The sequence below is a fragment of the Delphinus delphis genome, chromosome 5 (assembly GCF_949987515.2).
Source record: "Delphinus delphis chromosome 5, mDelDel1.2, whole genome shotgun sequence".
Taxonomy (NCBI): Eukaryota; Metazoa; Chordata; class Mammalia; order Artiodactyla; family Delphinidae; genus Delphinus; species Delphinus delphis.
Window position 1 is genome coordinate 12,630,908 of NC_082687.1, and position 21,226 is coordinate 12,652,133.

General features: G+C 33.7%; 1 protein-coding gene across 2 annotated transcripts in view; it reads left to right on the plus strand.

Annotated features, from left to right (window-relative positions):
* The window catches only part of GRID2 (glutamate ionotropic receptor delta type subunit 2), a 1,342,883-nt gene that overhangs the window by 1,081,292 nt on the left and 240,365 nt on the right, over positions 1 to 21,226 (plus strand). The gene's annotated exons all lie outside the window — the stretch shown is intronic.

Here is a 21,226-nt window from a genome sequence, read left to right on the forward strand (position 1 = left end):
AAGCCAGCAAACACAATGATTATTAGATGTGCATTTTCTGTGTCTAATCTATTTTACAAGGCTTTTAGCAATGCTATAATTAAAAATATTTGAAATCAGAGAACCCAAAGGAAGTAAAGAATGAGAAAAGCAAAGTAGAATAAAGATATTATATGCCTTTTTTAAAATATAGATTTAATTTTTGAATTGCAACATCTGTCATTGAAATAAAATGAAACAAACTTTACAGGAAAAAACTTTGAATATTATTAAAACTCTTTTCCCCCTTTCTTTTGCTTCTGTGCAGATGATTTTTTTGATAATTTCTCTGAAGGGCACAGAGGCTGTGCTGCTTCTTACAGATAGGTTATGAGAAAAAAAAAATGCCACTAGCTCCAATTTTTAAACTGTCTCTTCATACATTAAGGATTTCCAAAGTGTTATATTCTATAATTCTCTAGTTTGTGTTTCCCATTTTTAATTTACTGTTGATTAAGTTACAAAAAAGCCAAAGTGCTGGTAGGAATCCTACAGCGAATCTGAGAGGTTTGAAGACTCAGATGAAGCTTACAGGGATCCTCCCAGGCTGATCTTTAAGTGCTTTGATCTAGTACTTTCGATCTTCAGTTTGACATGTTATTTCTTATCAAGATGCCTTCGCTGGAAAACCTCCCTTTAACACAGAAAATGTGGAAGTTTAAGCTTAGAACAATTTTTAGGTTTATTTTTTTTTCAAGTTTAAGAAGTACTTCTTATTTATCAATTTAAGCATTGTTCATTTCTTCTCCTAAATTAAATACTTTATTCATGCTGATGAAAGTTAGAGTTTTATCAGCAAATAATCTGGCAGAATGTAAGTGTTAATCACAATGAAAGTGTTGTGTTAGATTAGAATTTATGCTTATAAATATAAAAGTATGAAACACTACTGAATATATGGGTTCTTTATTTAAAGCAACAATAACAACTTCTTATCCAAATAGCTAAGTGATCTGTGCTATTTAGAGACAGCATGAAGGATGGCTTCGAGATTATGAGACTGTTGAAGTAGACTAGCTGAATTCGTGCAGGCCTGAAAAACATTAACCACTACAACAGCAAAAATGGAAGTAAGAATGGAAAAGAGTGAGTGATTAGAAGTATACACGGTAGGACTTAGCACCTGAGTGGGTGTTAGTATACAGAAAATATATTAATGTATAACAGTGGTTTCCTACTGTATATAATGTGTTCATAATTAACTTAACAGTACATCCTGAACATCTATTTATTCATTTAGACGTTCTTCTGCAGCATTATTTACTATATAAGTCTTTATAAGTCTATATAAGAATCCGTAATATAAGTGGGTGTACATATATATAATTTGCTTGCCAAATTCCCTATTATTATATATTTATAAAATTGTGAAAAATCATTCTAGTCATTCAATCTTTGTGCACATCCATGATTATTTTCTTAAGAAATTATTTTAGTTATGCAGCTTCTGAGTTAAATGGTATGTATATGTACAGTTCAAAGACTTTTGATACTTTCAGCCAAACGTCGTACCGTATTACATATTTACACATTTTTAACAATTAAAATTACATAAATTTCATAGAATTTTAAAGGATTTATTTAGAAAATAATAATAACTTAATAACATAATTATAGCTTTACATTCTGTGTTTCACTAGATAGTTTGAGGACCCTTTAACATACTCAGACAGAGGAAATTGCTTGGACGTAATGCATGACAACACTGCAACACTTAAGAAGTACTGACTACATCATTTGGCCAAAATGCTGACTAAGTTATTTGAACAAAAGTGTGCTGAAAACCAGATTGAAAGTTAGCCATTTAAGTGCGTATTACTGGTGTTTATAAAGGTATAAAATTATACGATGTAATACAGTGAGGCCATTAGAATACTTTAAAAATACAGCAGCAAAACTTTTATATACCTAACTATAAAGGAAGGCTGTGTTCAAAATGATAATTGCGGGGGAAAATTCAACAGCTCTGTAAAGAGACCAGAGAGCAAAAGAAGAAAGCAGCTGATCAAAATTTACCTAAAATAGCTCATCTAATCATTACAATTTTAAAAATTTCATTTGTAAGGAAAAAACATCAAATAATCTTCAAGTTATTACTTCCAGAGCCACCAAAGATTATTAGGCAGAAGAGAACTCTAAAAGGTGTTGTGAAGAGTTGTATTAAACCACAGAAATGACTGTCAGTGATGAATTTGATTTGTTTGGATTTCATTATTTGCCTACAGTTCTCCAATATTTTCTAAAGGGTCTGTCTGCTGAAAAGTTCATTCCATATTAGAATTAGAATGTTTGTATCATGAGCAACATGATAAAAGAAACTTTTTAAAAAGTTGCATAAAATTGCACAAGAACTTAGTCATATGACTATAATTAATATTAATAACAATTCCTCAGATAATATCATCACATAAAAATCTCCCAGCATGTCTGTTTTCAAATAGCAGCCTGAATTCTTAAGCAATTTCAGGGGTTTCTTGTGTATGGCCATATGTGCATAGAAGAAATTTCTAAGTCTGTGAAACTTGGAAGAAGCAAAAGATATTTTTTTTCTATTTTCAATAAACCTATGTGGAGAATAGGTGAATGAATGTCTCCAGGAAAAAGGGAAACAAAAGAGTAACTCATCATTTTGTTTGTATGTAAAACTTATAAAGTTTTATTCACCTGCATATAACCTACTGTGTCTAAGGTTAGTTACAAAGTTATTTGTCAAAGCAATTTTAAAAGAAAAATAATAGATATTTATAATTTTAATAATTGTGCTCATAATTTTTTACTGATACAATAAAATTTTTTACTGATACAATTTTTTATACATCACCATTAAAATAGAGAAATGACAAAAGCACTTGCTGAGTTATCCAAACGATGGAGTTAATTATATAGGATCACAGCCCACCTTCCAGAGAAGTTTGAGGAAAGAGATCTTCACCTTCCTATTTTCTCTATTATTTGTTCATCATTAGAATCTCTTGTCTTTGCAATATCACCTCCCTGATATGTTACATATTCCAAAGTCTTCTATTAATTATACTGGTTATGTTTTAAGTTGATTGCTTCCTACCATCATCCAAAAAAGTATCTTGGTCTTAGTAAATTATTTCCAAGACAAAATAAGGAGGATTTTTTCCTAATTCTTATAGATCTAGATAGATCTAGATAGATCTTATAGATCTAGATAGATATCTAAACTCTTATTCATTTCATTTTTGTTTGCTTGAATCTGTCCTAATTTTTTTTTTTTTTTTGCGTTACGTGGGCCTCTCACTGTTGTGGCCTCTCCCATTGCGGAGCACAGGCTCCAGACGCGCAGGCTCAGCGGCCATGGCTCACGGGCCCAGCCGCTCCGCGGCATGTGGGATCCTCCCGGACCGGGGCACGAACCCGTGTCCCCTGCATCGGCAGGCGGACTCTTAACCACTGCGCCACCAGGGAAGCCCCTGTCCTAATTTTTTAGCCTTGTCAACCCACAATAAACCTGTTCATTCTTATCACTGAGGAGAACAAAGGGAGAAAATGAAGTGGCAGTAATAAATCAGAACCCTTGATCGAAGAAATGTACTTGGAGGAAGAGACACCATGATTCTTGGGATCTAGCTTCCTAGAGTCTCTGACATGGGTCACTCCCTGCCTGGTCTTTTCCCTTGGCTGTGAGAGCCTGTGAGCATGAATCATCTGTTCCTACTCTATGATCTTGACCTTGACTAAGGAAACCCAGTCAGCTTTCCTAATCATTTCATAAAACTGTGGTGAAGATTACATAAGAAAATACTTATAAACTCTTAACACAGTGCCTAGTGCATTAGTAATACTCAACAAATAGAGGCTTTTATTACTTTTTTCCTGACCTTTGTTTTATAATCTCTTACTTCCTGATTTTGGCTTGAGCTTAATAAGATTTTTGTTTATTTTGTTTTGTTTTGCAACTTCACCCTGACCCCTTTCCTTCTTGATCCCCCTTCCTATTTTGTTACATCCATGGTTTTGATTTACCACTTGAGCCCAGCAATTTGAACATGTTTTCTGATTTTTCCATTGCTCATCAATTCAACCCAAGTCCCTGACTCAGTGACTACAGGGACTCTAGATTAAAAATGCCTTTAGAACTTCCTAGAAAATCTAGAAACCACACCCGAATAGCTCATTAGGAGGAGTAAGAGGAGGAGATAGTCTTTTAAGTAATATAGTTAAACTTCATGTGGAATTCTGAAATGCATTCAGCTTATGTATTTGCATTCACAAACACAGAAATCCATTAACTTGCTTCATACACATTTGCTTATTCAATCAGCAGTGTTGTGGAAATTACTACGATATGAATTATTTTGTGTTCTTCAATTACAGATCTGTATTACTTACTGAAATCTATCTGAATTTATAGAGCCCATATACTGAATAAATGTCTTTATTTTATCTCAATACATTTTCTGTAACACCAGCACACCAAAATCTCATTCCTTTAGCCATTTCCCAACCTATTATTCAAAATAATACACTGAAAAGAAAGTGGAGAAAAATTTATTTTTCTTTTCTGCTCCTTAAGATATCCTCCTAATAATTTAAGACTAAGAACTCTGGAAAACAGGCTAAATAAGTTCGAAATTGAGAAGACCACTATTGTTTTTGAAAGACTGAATTCATAATGTTAAATAAATTCCTTCTCTATCAAATTGTAAGTCTTACTATATAGTCAATAAATGAGTTATAATTTAAAACTAATCTTCAGTGGTTGTTAACAGGTTACTAGGTCCAAAATGAATGGCATTTTGGAGCTTTAAAATGTGTTTTAGACTTGGACCTGGCTCTCCTACCATTATTAAAATTGATTTAATACGCATTAGCCTTTTCTGACCCTGTGGAAATAATGGTGCACATACGCATAAGGCCCTAGTTTAGGAGCTAATCTTAGAATTTCCAGAGGTAATTAAAAACTTCATGAGATCTGTTTTACTTTTCATTTCTGTTGACAACTGCTGCTTACCTTTTGAACTTAAATGCTTGTAAGACTGGTAAAATGGGTGCAGTTTTCCTCAGAACCACTGATTGATTGAATCCCTGAAAAATGGGATTGATAATGGCCCTAGAATTTATATAGTGGTTTTATACAGTGGCTAAGGCCTTGCTATAATTATTTTAAAACATTAAAAGCTAATACATCACTATAGAGTGGCAGGCCTGACTCAACGGCCATCTTGTTTCATGCTCTTTGACAAACGACTAGTCATCCAGACAACAGTTCCTCTTTAAGCACCTTTCCCAGCATTCATTTCATTACCAAGTCTGTGGTGAAATCAGTAGATAACAAGAAAAATAATACAAAAAGAAAAGTAATCATTTTTGAGACCTCCAGAAAATGGTGTTTGGTGTATATACTTTAAAATGATATATATTTAAAGAATCATGATATAATCCTATTCAAATCATGCACTATGTTCCTGTTTTTTGGTTTTTACCTTTTTGCTGAGCAGATAGGCAATACAATGATATACATTGATGTATTAAAAATAGTAACAAAGCCCCTGAAGTATCAATCAAATAATTTAGTAAACAAAAAATAAACCAAAAGTACATGAAGCCAAATGTGGTAGACATGACAAAGGGGTGACATACAAATTGACTTTAAAATTTTTAGTTCATCCCTGAACGAAACTACCTAAAAGTTTTCTGAAGATTTTGAGGGTTTTGTTTGGATATCTTTCACCTTTTTTATACTGAATTACTAAAATCTCAAATATTTTAACTTTGTGATATCAGATTTAAAAAATCCTGTGTACTGTACACTTAAATCTTTTACCAAAATCTTGGACTTATACTGTTGAGTCTTACAAGCAAAACATACTAGCATATCTAAAGACAAATCAGGAGAGAAAAAATGAGACCGTTTGTTTTCTCCTCTTATTTTTTTTAACAAGACCTCTAAAATAGCACAATGGAATAGATATAATAAGAGCATGAATACGGAGGCTGAAGATATTTCTAAGAGCACCTCCTAAACAAAATATGTGTGCTTTTTGTAAAATAACTATAGAAAGCATACAAGTGTTGGGAAATATTCTGGGAGTCAATGAAGGTTTAGATACATGTCTCCATAGTTGTTGAAATTTAGTTGTGACATCATTGTTTTGAAGATGTAAAGTCTTATTTTTATTATTAAAATTTCCAAGGTCCTTTTGATAGATATTGAGAAAGGAAACAGAAAAAGAGGTAAGCAAACACATTTTTTTGTCACACATAGATATAAAAATGGCAGGAAATTCAAGGAAGATATGTGTCTGCTGATCCACTGTGGTTTGTGCTAAAGCTGCTTTCATAAACCATTAGTTAGTACCATAAAATGTAGATCTGTGAGTTAGTGGAAATCTCAGCAAACAGCCATATATACTACCACACCTTCCAACTAAACTGGTCTATTTCAAACATTTCGAAGCTCCTTTATTAAAAAAAATCTCATAAAAAGTAGAAAAAAGAACTAATTTCAATGTCATTTCAAAATCGCTGAAAGATTTAGTGCAATTCATGCATCCTATGATCATTTTTCCAATATAATTGAATACAAAACAATTAGTGCAGAAGGGAAAAATACAGCCTTGGTTAAATGAGAAAGGATTTGCAACAAGTGTTTCTGCATACCATCACTGCCATTATCCTTGGAGATATGAAAGTAAACCAGTTTGTGGTGGAGAATCACGGTAAACACTATATATATTGCTGATCCATGTTCTTAATGTTGTACTTAAGGGAGCTTATATTTCAATGGAACACTAACCTCAAGATCCTTGACTATTACTTGAGGTACAACTTGTGTAAAACCATATGTAGTCTGTCTTACAAACTGAGAACCTGAAATCCCCTTTTAATTGAAATATTAACATCTCAAATGTTTTAATTTTGTAATATCAGATAGGAAAATTGACGTCCATTTGGCTGTTTTTTTATCCCTAGCTCATTAGAAACAGTGAGAATTTTATATGGGCTGGAATAGTGAAAACATTGTGAAATTAAAAAGCTGCCAATATTACTTTTTAAGTGTAGTGTAATTCAACTTAGTTCTACTGTAAGTCATAGCAATCCATATTTCGAACTTAAGTTAAAGTCAGCATATATAAGGTTTATGTTGTATAACCAGCAACCATTTAATTTGATTGTAATTCATTTTTAATTTAACACATTTCTAATGTATTCATCAGAAATATTCTGTGGTACTGAGTTCAGTAAAATAAACTTAACTACTTGTGTTAAACCTGAAGTTTCAAGAATTATAAAGATTATCTCCTTCTGTAGAAATTTCTAATGTTGAAATCACATTCTTTTTTTTTATTTGATGACAAGAACATTCTTATTTCAGGTAAGTATGTATAGATGGCATTTGTATGTATAAAAGCAATTTATTAATTAAGAAAAGATGAATTATGTTAAAATTGATTATTAAGCTGATGTAGGACTCTTCAAAACAGAAGTGTATAAATAATGTTAAAGAGTTGGAAAGAAGGTAGTACTATTTATAAGCAGCTTTACATGTTTTATAATTACCGTGGAAATGTAAATAATAAATTAGAGAAGTCTTCCTATGTATAGGAAATTGACACTTCAATTACATGAGCTAATGCCTTCTAGCCTACTTTTGTTTATCTGAAAATAGATTTATTAGCCAGATTTATAGCCAGAACAATATTTTGTCATTCAACTGAAATGTCAACACTTCAGGAAGACATATGTTAGCAGTAGAGGAGTAACATTACCTATCCCTATTCAATAAATAATGTTATAAAATGTATCTGAAAATTGTTAACACTTGTATGACATAACAAAATTCATTTTTCACCAAGTAACTTCTCTTCATGGATTCCATCAAAAAGAAGATGTGTATTGCAATGTGATATATGATGATGAAAATGTCTGCATTTCCAAAATAGGATACCAAAGTCAGCTATAGTGTATCTGACTGTGAAAAATATTATTCAGCCAGTGAAAATGTAATAAATAGAATACAAAAGTGTAAGTGTGGCATGACAATTAGATTAAGAATTACTTAAGAAAAATGTCAAAAAAAACATATAAAAAATGCTAACCTGGCCTCCTCTTCAGTATTGGGTTTTTGGATCTGTAAACTATATAAGTTCTAGGAACTGTGGCTCCAAATTCCTACTCATCTGTTGAGTCTAGGTTTTCTGCCCTCAGATCTAGAATTGTTTTGTGCATCCACATCAAGAAGCACCTTAGTAGGCTGCCTATCTATTCCATGCTTAGGAACCCTGTGATGAGCTATCGCTGTAGGTCTCTGAAGGTCAATACACATTAATTACCATTCACAACACACCATGCGTACTATGATAATTTCACCTTGTCTCTGATGGCTGAACATCTACATTTAGCCTTTATCAACCTGCACCCATTTTAATATCAAGAAATCCAGTTTCATGGCAGTATTCCAATGTCATCTCAGGCCAACAGAGAACAAGCACATAGAACTCTTCAGAGATGCTTGTGTTCTACCCCCTCCTGTGCATTTCTTAATGTCTTTGTGTAGGGAGCGTTCGTCTAAATAATAGTCAGGGAGGTGAACAGGTTGTTCAGAACAGTTTCATTCCAGCATTTCCCCCTCCCTGAATCTCTACAGTATACCAGAGATGTTGTGTATAGGTTACCTTCTAAATCCATTCATTACTGGTCCATCCTTCAATGAGCCAATCAAACGATTACCACCACTCCCCAAGTATCAAATCAACACATTAAATATCAAATTCCAGATCATTACCACTCATGACAATATATTTGCCCTAATCAATACTTACATTGTATCCTATGTGGTATGAAACTTTTATAAGCAGGCTTTATATTTCTCTAACTGAGTTATGTTGAGATCTAAGTTGTAGCCTGGAGGCAGCGAGGGGTGATGTGGGTGAATCCAGGAGAGAACTCTGATTCCCCAGGTCCAGTCACTGAGAAGCATTTATGCTGGGGAAGGCTGATTCCCTCAGAAGGGGTGGTTGCTTCCAATACTGAGGAGTTTCAGAGAGATTTGGAAGGTCGAATTTCTCATCAGTGCCCTTCCCTTACCATGAGAGACCATAGAGGACAGAAGATTTAATTGGTGATTGAATTGTGTTTCCTTACGGTCAAGTGTTAATCTTGTGCTCGGTCATATCTGCCTTGAAACTATACAATTTAAGAGACTCCTTCAAAGCTGCCATCAAGCCTCTCAAATTTTCCCTGTTTCTGAGTTTGGTATTCATTGCCCTCAATGTCTCCTTTAACTTTTGTTTTATTTGAAGACTTCAGAGCAGTTAGCTAAAACCACGACCTGTAAAATCATTGTTATTGCCCCAGCCACTTGGTCTCCCAAGGCCTTGCATTCCACATGTCCTTCATCCCATGCCAACACTGGTAGTAACTGAATGATTATAATGTAACCACAAGCTGTGGCTTGCCAGTGTTCCATTTCCCACCAATAAGCACTACATAGACATGTGGGCAATTCAATCCCAGAATCCCATTTTTATGTTTCTGTTCCATGGGACCTTACATTCTACCAGACAGGACATAGATGGTGCATTCTGTCTGGGATACTGTGGAAAGATTACTAAAAGGACTCTTTACAATGATGTGGGTGGAGTTTTGAGAAAGTAACAAAAGTTGGTACAGTACCTGTTAGTTACAGAAGGAGCTATTATCACTCTTGGGCCTAAAGGGTTAAAGAAAGGGAATAGTTACTAGAACCAGAAGAGAGAGTTATATGAGAGGGCTGTCCACAAGGACTGTGGCCTTCAGTAGGGGGAAGCAGTCATTGTATTTTAGAGTCATTTGAAATAACTTTTATCTGTGCCATTATGTCACTAACTTGATATACTCTCAAGTTCATTTTTATCATTGTTTTCAGTTTGCTTTTTTAAAAATTTAATATTCTTTCTAATTATATGAAACATTTAACTGTTCTAAATTTAAAGCTAAATAACAAAGTTAGCCACAGAAATCTTTTTTTTCCAGTTTTTCCATATTTGTGAGAATGTGAGATAGTATTTTCTCATTTTTGTTTTATACAGAAATCTTAATTCATTCTTTGTCCCTTTTACTCTACTACCCCCCACTCTCCATATGTATATACTTTTGGTTTGTTTTCCTATTGCTTTATTCTGAAAATATAAGCACATCCCCCCCTCCTTTTTTACCCTAAAATACACCCTATAAACTGTTTTGTACCTTCTTTTCTCTGGAAGTTCCTTGAAATTGCTTTAATTTTCTAAATTAGATTTCATGATCATCTTCTGAGAGTGAGAATGGGAGTGTTGAATTTGTGGTATGAGAAGACAGGGAAACACTGAAATAAGTAATTGTGTAAGAGAGTGGAGGAGAGAATTTCTAGGAAGATGTAATATGACTCTGAGGCTACGTTAAAGACTCATTTGAAGTCTGTGGACATGAATTGAAAATGAGTTGCACAGGTGTAAGTTATTCCACAGTTAGCGTAAAGAAAAAAAATGAATTTGACTCAGTTTGGGCTCTGCTGAGAGGATTTCAAGGGAGTTGAGGATAAATGCAGTATTTATTTTAACAAATCACTGGATTTAAGCTAGGTAAGAGGAAAGTACATCTAATAGGAATGGGGATGGATAGTGAAAAGGTGGTAGGGTCATTAGATCTTAGATATTGGTGGGACTATAGACTTGATGGGGGGGGAAGCTCAAAAGATGAAAGTGTGGAATGTTTGAAATTGAGATTATAGAGGGGTCAGAGTTATTGTTAATAAAGGTATGTTCAGTAATATAAAAGCAGTGCCATTTGCATTAAATAGAAAATAACCATACTAATAATATAAATGAAATATAATATTATTAAATTCTAATTAGTTTCTGTTGCCTGCCAAAGGGAGTTTGAGATTTGCCTTCCCTTTATAAAAAATAGATTCAAAATTTTAAACAGACTTATTACCAGCAAACTGAGGCTTTGTTCTTGCCATTGTAAGAAAATACTGAAAGATAACTGTAAATGGAATAACTTCCTTACCAGAACACAATATGTTTTTGTGCTATCGCCCCTACCACCTAAAGCCATCTGTTGTACCAGTGACAGACATGCCACATTGAAAACCTGCCCTACTCAGACAGTGGACATAGTAACCTGTGGTCAACCACGAACCTTACACGTATCTCACATTCTCCTCCCTATTACCTCCATACCCTCCACCAAAAGAAAAAATATTAAAGCATTTACAAATCTAGTAGCAGCCAGGCTCTCAATTTGACTATTTATGAATGAACTTCAAGGAAGTTCATTGAAGTCATTGACTTCATTGAAGTCAGTCAAATATGACTGACATGCCTTATGCATTTAGGAGATATGTACATTATCACCCATCCTTAAATGTATCAATAGAACATCGCCTTGGCAGTGGCTAATTGCCAACATTATCCTTCTTCATATTTTCTAAATTGTGACTTTGTAAGTATAAAATGTTCTAATATTTACTGACACTCCAATTGACCAGCTTACTTGAACATATTCATTCATCCCTAATATGGGAGATTTTCTCCTTGCTATAAGTGTCTTTAGCCATTTTCCTAGCAACCTAGCTTCAATAAGGATCTAATTCCTGAAACAGGAATGCTTATAAGGAAAGGGAATAATGAATTTTCTTCTATTTTTTTCTTAATCATACTTCATAAAAAAATTACACGGTCCCAGATTATATAAGAAACATTTTGTGAGTTATTAAACCTATGAGAAGCTGATTTACCAAGCAACGAAATTGGAGAATCTTAAACAATTACTTTTCTATATTTTCAGACAAACACAAAAATGCATATATACTCACACAGAATAAGACTTAGAGCAACAAGTTTTTGCCTGACGCAGGTGAAATTATCAAGTTCTATAATCTTGCCTGAGGGAAAAACATTATTTTACTTCTTTAACAACCTTTATAAATAAGATAATATATACAGTAGTAAAGTTGATATACTTTTTGAGGTGGCAAACCAGTCACATCAAAATGCAAATCTGTGTCAAGAATATTTCTCTTACTGCAGAAGGGTCATTTTGAAAAAATACAAATTCTACATCCTTCTGCAGACTGATATTGGGGGACTTCAAACTCACTAGGGATTATAAGAATCAAAATGCCCAGCTCTAGAGTCAGACCTTTGCACACCCTGAAATGTCAGGAATGGCCAGCTTAATTTCTGCTATGCTTTTAGCAATGTGGGGCTGTGTTTTTAATTTAACAGGTAATTTTTTGTCTTTTACCTGTCTTCTAGCATCCAGAATCTATGAAAATACTATTTTTTTTTCAAATTGTGGATACAGAAAAACAAAACAAAGGAAGGGAAAAATGGTCTTTATTAAACTCACCCTTCTCTCTTTGTACTTCTTTTATTTAGGTCTTGTTTTTAATTGTGAGATACGATTTAAGTACAGAAAAGTGCACAAAACTTAAAAGTGCAGCTCAATGAATTACCAACAATGGAACACCAGTGTAATTGCCACCCAGGAAAAGATAGAACATTACCCGTGACACAGCCCCCATTTCCCCACCTCATCCATTAGTCTATATCCCCAAAGGTAACCACTCATGAGATTATCAACACTACCATTCATGTTGCCTGTTTTAGAGCAGTTATCATACAGTGTGCATTCTTTTACTCAGAAATTTAGTTTATGAAGTCCATTCATGGTGTTATATATAACTGAAATCTGTTCGTTTTCATTGCTATATAATATCCCACTATATGAATACATATGTGTGTGTGTGGGTATATATATATATACCATACTTTATACACTCTATCCTCAAAGAGTGTTTAGGCTATTTCCAGTTTGAGGCTATTATGAATAATGTTGCTTTGGAGATTCCTGTTCATGTCTCAGTGTACACATTTTCCTCTTTGAGGTATGTACCTGAGTGGAACTGCTGAGTCTTAAGGTATGTGTATGGTAGTTTTCAGAGATGCTGCCAAATTGTTTGTCAAAGTGAGTGAACCAATTTATAATTTCATCAACAGGTTACTAGGATTCTAGTCGCTCTACATCCTTGCCAACACTTGATATTGTATATTTCCTTATTTCAATTATTCTGTTGGCTATGTAGTGGTATTTCATTTTTCTTTTAGTTTGTGTACCCCTAATAACTAATGAAGTTGCCACCTTTTCACATATTTAATGGGCATTTGGTATCTTCCTTTGTGAAACCTCTTGCCCATTTTTCTAGTTATTGTCTGTTTTATTGTTATTGATTTATAGAAGTTAATATACATTGATGAAATTTCTGTTAGATATGAGTATTGCAAATATGTTCTACTGTGGCTTGTCTTTACTTTCTTCATGGTGGGTTTTGAACTACAAAGTATTACCATAGTCAAATTTATCAATCTTTTCATTTTTTATCCTCATTTTGAAATAAATTTATTGAGATATATTTGACTGATAAAAATTGTACTAAGATTTACAACTTGATGTTTTAATATTTGTATACACTGTTAAAAGATCACCATAATCAAGCTAAATAATTTGTCTATAACCTCTTCATAATTACAGTGTGTGTGTTGAGAAGATTTAATTCAAGATCTATCCTCTTAGCAAGTATCAAGTATATGATACAGTTTTGCTAACTGTTGTCACCATGCTGTACATTAGGTCTCTAGAACTTATTCATAGTGCATAAATGAAACTTTGCACCCTTGGACCAACATCTCATTTCCCCCATACTTCCCACCCCAGCCCCTGACCACCACTATTCTATTCTCTGCTTCTACGAATTTGATTATTTTAGATTGCACATGTAAGTGAAATCATGCAGCATTTGTTTTTCTGTGGCTGGCTTATTTCACTCAACGTAATTTCCTCACGGTGCATCCATGTTGTCACATATGGCAGGATTCTCGTTTTTGTGGATGAGTAATATTCGTGTGTGTGTGTGTGTGTGTTCTACTGTGGCTTGTCTTTAAATACATATCACATTTTATTTATCCATGCATCTACTGATGAACATTTAAGTTGTTTCCATATCTTGGCAGTTGTGAATAATGCTTCAGTGAACATGGGAGTGCAGTTCTCTATTTGAGACGCATATTTCATTTCCTTCAGATATATACTCAGAGGAGGAATTGCTGGTTCACATGGCAGTTCAATTTTAATTTTTTGAGGAACCTCCATAGGTTTTGCATAGTGGCTGCACAAATTTACATTTGAACCAAAAGCATACAAGGGTTCCCTTTTTTCCACATCCTCACCAAAGCATATTTTCTCTCTCTCCCTCTTTTTTTAATAACACCCATCTTAACAGGTGGAGGCAATATATCATAGTGGGTTTGATTTTCATTTCACTAATAATTAGTGATGTTGGATATACTTTCATGTGCCTCTGTGCCATCTGTATGTCTTCTTTGGAAAAAATATCTATTCAGATCCTCTGCCCATTTTTTTTTTTTATTTAACATCTTTATTGGAGTATAATTGCTTTACAGTGTTGTGTTAGTTTCTGCTGTATAAAAAAGTATATCAGCTATATGTATACATATATCCTCTTATCCCCTCCCTCTTGCATCTCCCTCCACCCTCCCTATCCCACCCCTCTAGGTGGTCACAAAGCACTGAGCTGATCTCCCTGTGCTCTGCGGCTGCTTCCCACTAGCTATCTGTTTTACATTTGGTAGTGTATATATGTCCATGCCACTCTCTCGCTTCGTCCCAGCTTACCCTTCCCCTTCTCCGTGTCCTTAAGTCCATTCTCTACGTCTGTGTCTTTATTCATGTCCTGGCCCTAGGTTCTTCACAACCATTTTTTTTTAGATTCCAAGTATATGTGTTAGCATATGGTATTTGTTTTTCTCTTTTTGACATCCACCTCACTACAAATAACTCAATTTCGTTTCTTTTTATGGCTAAGTAATATTCCATTGTATATATGTGTCACATCTTCTTTATCCATTCATCTGTCGATGGACACTTAGGTTACTTCCATGTCCTGGCTATTGTAAATAGTGCTGCAGTGAATATTGTGGTACATGACTCTTTTTGAATTATGGTTTTCTCAGGGTATATGCCCACTAGTGGGAATACTGGGTCATATGGTAGTTCTATTTCAAGTTTTTCTACGTCTTTGTTTGGCGAATTTAGTCCCTTTACATTTACAGTAACTATTGATCTGTATGTTCTTATTGCCATTCTGTTGTTTTCTGGCTGGTTTCGTAGTTCCTCTCTGTTTCTTCTCTTTCTATCTTCCCTTGGGTTTTCATGGTTTCCTTTAGTGTTGTGTTAGATTCCTTTCTCATTTTCTTTTGTATATTTACCATAAGTTTTTTCCTTGTGGCTACTGTGAGGTTCACATATAACATCCTATGTAAACAGCAGTCCTTTTTAAGTTGATAACAATTAAATTTGAATACATTCCAAAGCTTTGTCATTATACTCCCCTTCCACCACATTTTATAATTTGATGACACTTTACATCTTTTTATTTTATATATCCCTTACCTAATTATTGTAATTGTAGTTAATTTCACTACTTTTGTTTTTTGACGTTCATGCTTGCTTTACAAGTGATTGATCCACTACCTTTATTATATATTTATATTTTCCAGTGAGATCTTTTGTATGTTTTTTAAAATTATTAATTAATGCCATTTCTTTTTACCTTGAAGAGGCCCCTTTAACATTTCTTATAGGACCAGTTTAGTGGTAATTAACTCATTTAGCTTTTGCTTACTTGGGAAACTCTTTAATCTCTCCTTCTATTCTAAATGATAATTTGCTGGGTAGAGAATTCTTGGTTGTATTTTTTTTTCCTTTCAGCACTTTTAATATGTCATGCCATTCCTTTCTGGCCTGAAGTTTCTACTGAAAAAAAAATCTGTTGATAGCCTTATGGGGTTTCCAATGTATGTAATGTTTTTTTCCTTGATGCTTTTAGAATTCTCTCTTTGTCTTTAACTTTTACCATTTTAATTATAATGTGTCTTGGTGTGTGTCTTTTCTGGGTTCATCTCTGGTATTCCTGGACCTGGATACCTGTTTCCTTCCCCAGATGAGGGAAATTCAGCCACTATTTCTTCAGATAATTTTCCTGGAACTTTCTCTCTCTCTTCTCCTTCTGAAATCTCTGCAATGCAGATGTTATTATGCTCAGTGTTGTCCCAAAGGTCCCTTAAGGTATCTTCACTTTTTTTAAATTGTTGTGTTTTTTTTTTTTCATTTCGCTGCTCTGTCTGGGGGATTTCCATTGCTTTGTCTTCCAGCTCACTGATTCATTCTTCTACCTCATCCAGTCTTCTATAAACGCCACTAGTATATTTTTCATTTCAGTTACAATTTTTGTTTGGTACTGTCTTACATTTTCTCTTTGTTGAAGTTCTCACTGTGTTCATCTGTACTTCTCCCAGGTTCGGTGAGCATCTTTATTACCATTACTTTGAACTCTTTATCAGGTATATTGCTTATCTCCATTTCATTTAGTTCTTATTCTGTCTCCTCATTTTGATTAATTCTCTGTGTTTCTCTTTATTAGTTAAATCAGGTACCTCTCCCAGTCTTGAAGGAATGGCCTTATGTAGGAGATGTTCTATGGGACTCAGAGGCACAATCCTGCCTGGCCACTGGAGCTCGGTGCTCAGGGGGTGTCCCTGTTTGGGCTGCATGCACCTTCATGTTGTGGTAGGGCCACAGCTACTGCTATAGTACACTGGTAGGCAGGGCTGGTCCATGACGTGGCTACAGAGCCCTGGGGGGAGGAACTGGCCCTGGCTCAGCTCAGGTTTTTTGCTTTTTGCTAATGCATTCTGTGCTCTGTTCAGAAAAAGTCTTTCAGTACCCAATCTTGTGGATATGTTGGATATATTCTCTTATATTCTTTTCTAGAAGCTTTATTGTTTATATTTTATATTTACATATGTAAGGCACTTGGTATTGATTTTTGTATGTATTATAAGTTAGGAGACAAGTTTTATTATTTTTCATATATATATATCCAGGTTAACCTAGTAGTACTTACTGAAAAGACCTCCCTGTCTATATAGTACTGCAGTGCCAGCTGGGCATAAATTGTCTATGTACACATGAATAATTTTCATTGATTTGGTCTATCCTTGGACAAATACCATACTATCTTAATTACTATATAAAGCTACAGTCAACTAGAACCAGTCTTCTTCTTCTTCTTGAACACCGTCTTAGCTATTATTGTTCTTTTGGAATTTTCTACAAATTTTACATTTAGCTTTTCACAAACACACACATACATTCCCTCTCTGTGTCTCTCACACACACATACATACATACACACACACACATACATACATACACACACACACACACACACACACACGCAGAGAACTTGACATTTTGATTGGTAATTCATGGAATCTATAGATCAGTTTGAGAAAAATTTATATCTTTATAATATTGAGTCTTCGATCAATAAACATGATATATCTATTTATTTATTTAACCTTCTTTTACTACACTCAAAAAAGTTTTATAGATTTTCATGTAGAGATCTTACACATCTTTATTTCTAGATATTTGATATTTTTAGTGCTATTGCAAATGGTGTATATTTTTTAATTTCATGTCTTAAATGTTTGTTACTGCTATAAGCATATCTGATTATTTTTGAAGATTGACTCTGTACCATAGTAAACTAACATTAATTTTAGTAATTTATTCCATATTCTCTTAGATTTTCTACATACATATTCATATCATCTCTAACCCATAACTTTTTTCACTCTTTCCAATTTTTTAGTATTTTTTCTTTCTTTGTATTTATTGTTTTTGCTTATTGTACTACACTGTTTAGTAGCTACAATTAAATGTTGAATAGAAGTGGTAACAACTTGTAGCCTTTAAGATAGTCTTTAAAAATGCTTATTTTGTTAGTAAGTATGAACATTTGCTGGAGGCTTCCTGAAAATACTCTTGTGAGACTAAGTGTGTTTTTTTTATTTCTAGTTTGCTGGAGAATTTCTAGGTTTTCAATTTTTTTATGACTGGATGTTGAATTTTATCTGTGCCTTTTCTGTTTCAACCAAGATGATTATAGGACTTTTCTCCTTTATAGTGCTAATTTAGTGAATTTTAATGATTTATTTTTAAATGCCAAACCAACCCTTGCTTTCATATAATAAACCCAGCATGCTTATTTATTTATTTTTTGCAATTTTCAGTTTACTAATTTATGTAAGTCTTTTTTTTAATCTACTATCATATGAAAGACTGGCCATTAATTTTCCTTTCCTGGAATGACATTTTCAGATTTTGTTATCAAAGTTGTGCCTTCTTTATAAAATGTATGGAATGATGTCTTGCTTCTTTCTAACCTCAGAAAGAGTTTGTGTAAAATTATACTTAATTATTGATAAAACATTTGGTAGGTTTTTTCCCAGAAAGCCCACTGGTCTTGAATTTTTTGGTGGGTAAGTTTTAATTGTGGATTCAAAGTCTTTAATACTTATAAGATCATTAAAATTTTCTATTTCTTTTGGTGGCAATTCTTCTACGAATTTGTCCATGTCATCTCAGTTTTCAAATTAATTGGCATAGAACTGTACATAAGATCCTCCTCTTTTATCCTTCTAATATCTGAAACATCTGTAACAATATGCCCTTTTAACTCCTATTATTGTATTTTTTTGTGCCTTTACTTATTTTCTTGATCAGTCTCGAGAGCTTTTTATGGGTATTTTCAAAGGCCCAAACTTCGGTTGGATCAACATTCTCTATTTTATTTTTTATCTAGTTTACTAATTTTTGCTCTTATATTTATTATATCCTTCCTTCTATGTTCTTTGGGTTTAGCTTGCCTGGTTTTTTTTAACTTCCTGAAATTGATGAATAGCTCATTGATTTTCAGACTTCTTATATAAGTTATGAATTTCCCTTTAAACACAAATTTAGCTACATCCTATCAGCTATCAAAACTTGTGAAATTTTGATATGGAGTATTTTTATTTTCATCAACTTAAAAATACTTTTTATTTCTCTTGTGATTTTTCTTTGACCCATGGCCCTAATAGAATTGTAATTGTTGATTTCCAAGCGTATGAGGATTTTCTGGTTTTCTTAGTCCCACCCCCATTTGGCAAGCCCTGGGCCTTAATTTTTATAGCCACCTGACTTTGAAGGCTTTCAAAACATTGCTCAACATCTCAGTTTCTTATCTTCCTGTTGTTAAATTGGCATTTATCCCTCAGGAAAAAGCAGTCCTAAATACCAGTCACATTTCTGAGTTATCTTCTTCAGGATCTTGATCTTCTAGTTTCTTACTGCTCTCAAATGCATTATATGTTCATTTTTTTCTAGTTGCCATCAGTGGGAGGATTGTCTTGAATTACCAGAATTAGAAGTCAAGATTCTCTTTACTTTTAATATTTGATTTCTAAGTGCAGATATCAAATAAAATGTCATTTTATTTGGACTCCACAAGAATATTTGAATTCCCCAAGTTTCAGGCTTTATGCCACAGATGAAGAAAGCTCAGCAAGTATTCTTTCTTATGGGTGATAACGACTCTAACCAAGGGTAAAGACTTCATGGACACAAACCTTCAATTAGGCTTTTCAGTCATGAATTTACTGTTCTACTTTCGTTATACTTATTAACATCTTTCAGTCTTTAGCTATCATCTTGTTCATATTTCATTATTTTTTTTTCAATTAATCATTTTGTCTAGGAAGTCCCCATTTGGTTTAAAAATGAATATTTTATTGTACTTTCATCTTTTAAAAGCTGAGTGAATATTTCCTTTGCTTTGAAGAAAAAAATATCCAAAATGCATTATAACTGCTTTTGAAAAAACATGTTCCAGATATCAGAGGTTAGCCTATTCTGAGTCTATTACATCAGGAAAATAGCTCAGGTCATACCCAAAGGGTATGTTTGTACTACACTGAAAGTTTAGAAATATTGCATAGTGAGAATTAGTGGTTGGCATAAAAATCTGCCTGATATGATAATTAATTGAATCCTATTAAGCCATTCACATATTGATGTACCTAGGCAAATGTAGTATTATATCTTTTTAATTTATTTTTACTCTTAGCATAAACCTAATTTATTTTAAAAGGATTATTAACTCCATACAAAACATATATTCATTTAACAAATATTTACCCACCTAAAAGGGGGCAGGAACTGTTTCTGTGTTAGAAACTAGACAATAAGGAAGAGGAAAAAACCAAAAATATATAAAATATATGATAAATTATGATTTTTAAAAAATACAGTGACTGAAAGAATGAGGTCGTGAGAAATTATTTTAGATAGAATGGAAATACGTATTTGTGAGGAAGTATCATCTGAGGAGAAACTTAAAAAAATTAAAGGGAAAGTCATTTTTAAATTAAAGAGCGGAGAATTCCAGGCATAAAAATTGCAAGTACAAAGACCCTAGGACAGAAATCAGCGTAACTCCATGCAAGAAATTGCAAGAAGGCCGTTGAGAGGGTGGAAAAATGCAAGTCAGGAAATTGACGTGAGATCAGTTCATGTAGGACCTGATAGGCCTTGGTAGAGATTTGGGGTTGCTTTGTTTTTCTCTGAGAGTGACAGGAGTCCATTGGAAGTTTTGATCAGAGGAATATCACGATTTCATTTTCATTTTCAAAGAGCACTATCGAGATAGATTTAGGAGTGGTAGTGCATAGAATGTAAACAAGTAAACCATTTAAGTGGTTTAGTAGTGCAGTCAAAAGAAGATGTGACAGCACTGGAAGTGAGGAGATGAGGTAGGATTTGGTATGTGGTTTGAAGATGAAGGTGACAGGACTTGCTACCAGATGGGATGTTGGAAAGTTTCTAAGTATTTGGTCTGAGAAATAGAGTGAAGAGTGGTGCTATTCCCTGAAATAGTGTAGACTGGGGTGTTCATTCAAGAGTGAAAATAAAGCGTTCGGATTCAGATGTGATAAATTTCAGATGCCCATTAAATTCCAAGTGGAAATTATGTAGGCATTTATCTGTAGCTCTCTAGAGAGAGTAAAGCTTGAAATATAAATCTGAGAGTCATCAAAGTATACTGTAGATAATATTCAACATCAGGGGACTTGAGATTAGCTGCGGTTGGAATGTGGACAGAACAGAAACAGTTTAGAGACAGCCCAAGGACACACCAACATTTAGAAGATGGAGAAGAAGATTCTACAACAAGATTACAAAAGAGTGGTGAGTCAGTTAGGAGTAGATCAAAACACATGTGATGATGCTGAAACCAATAGTCATATGT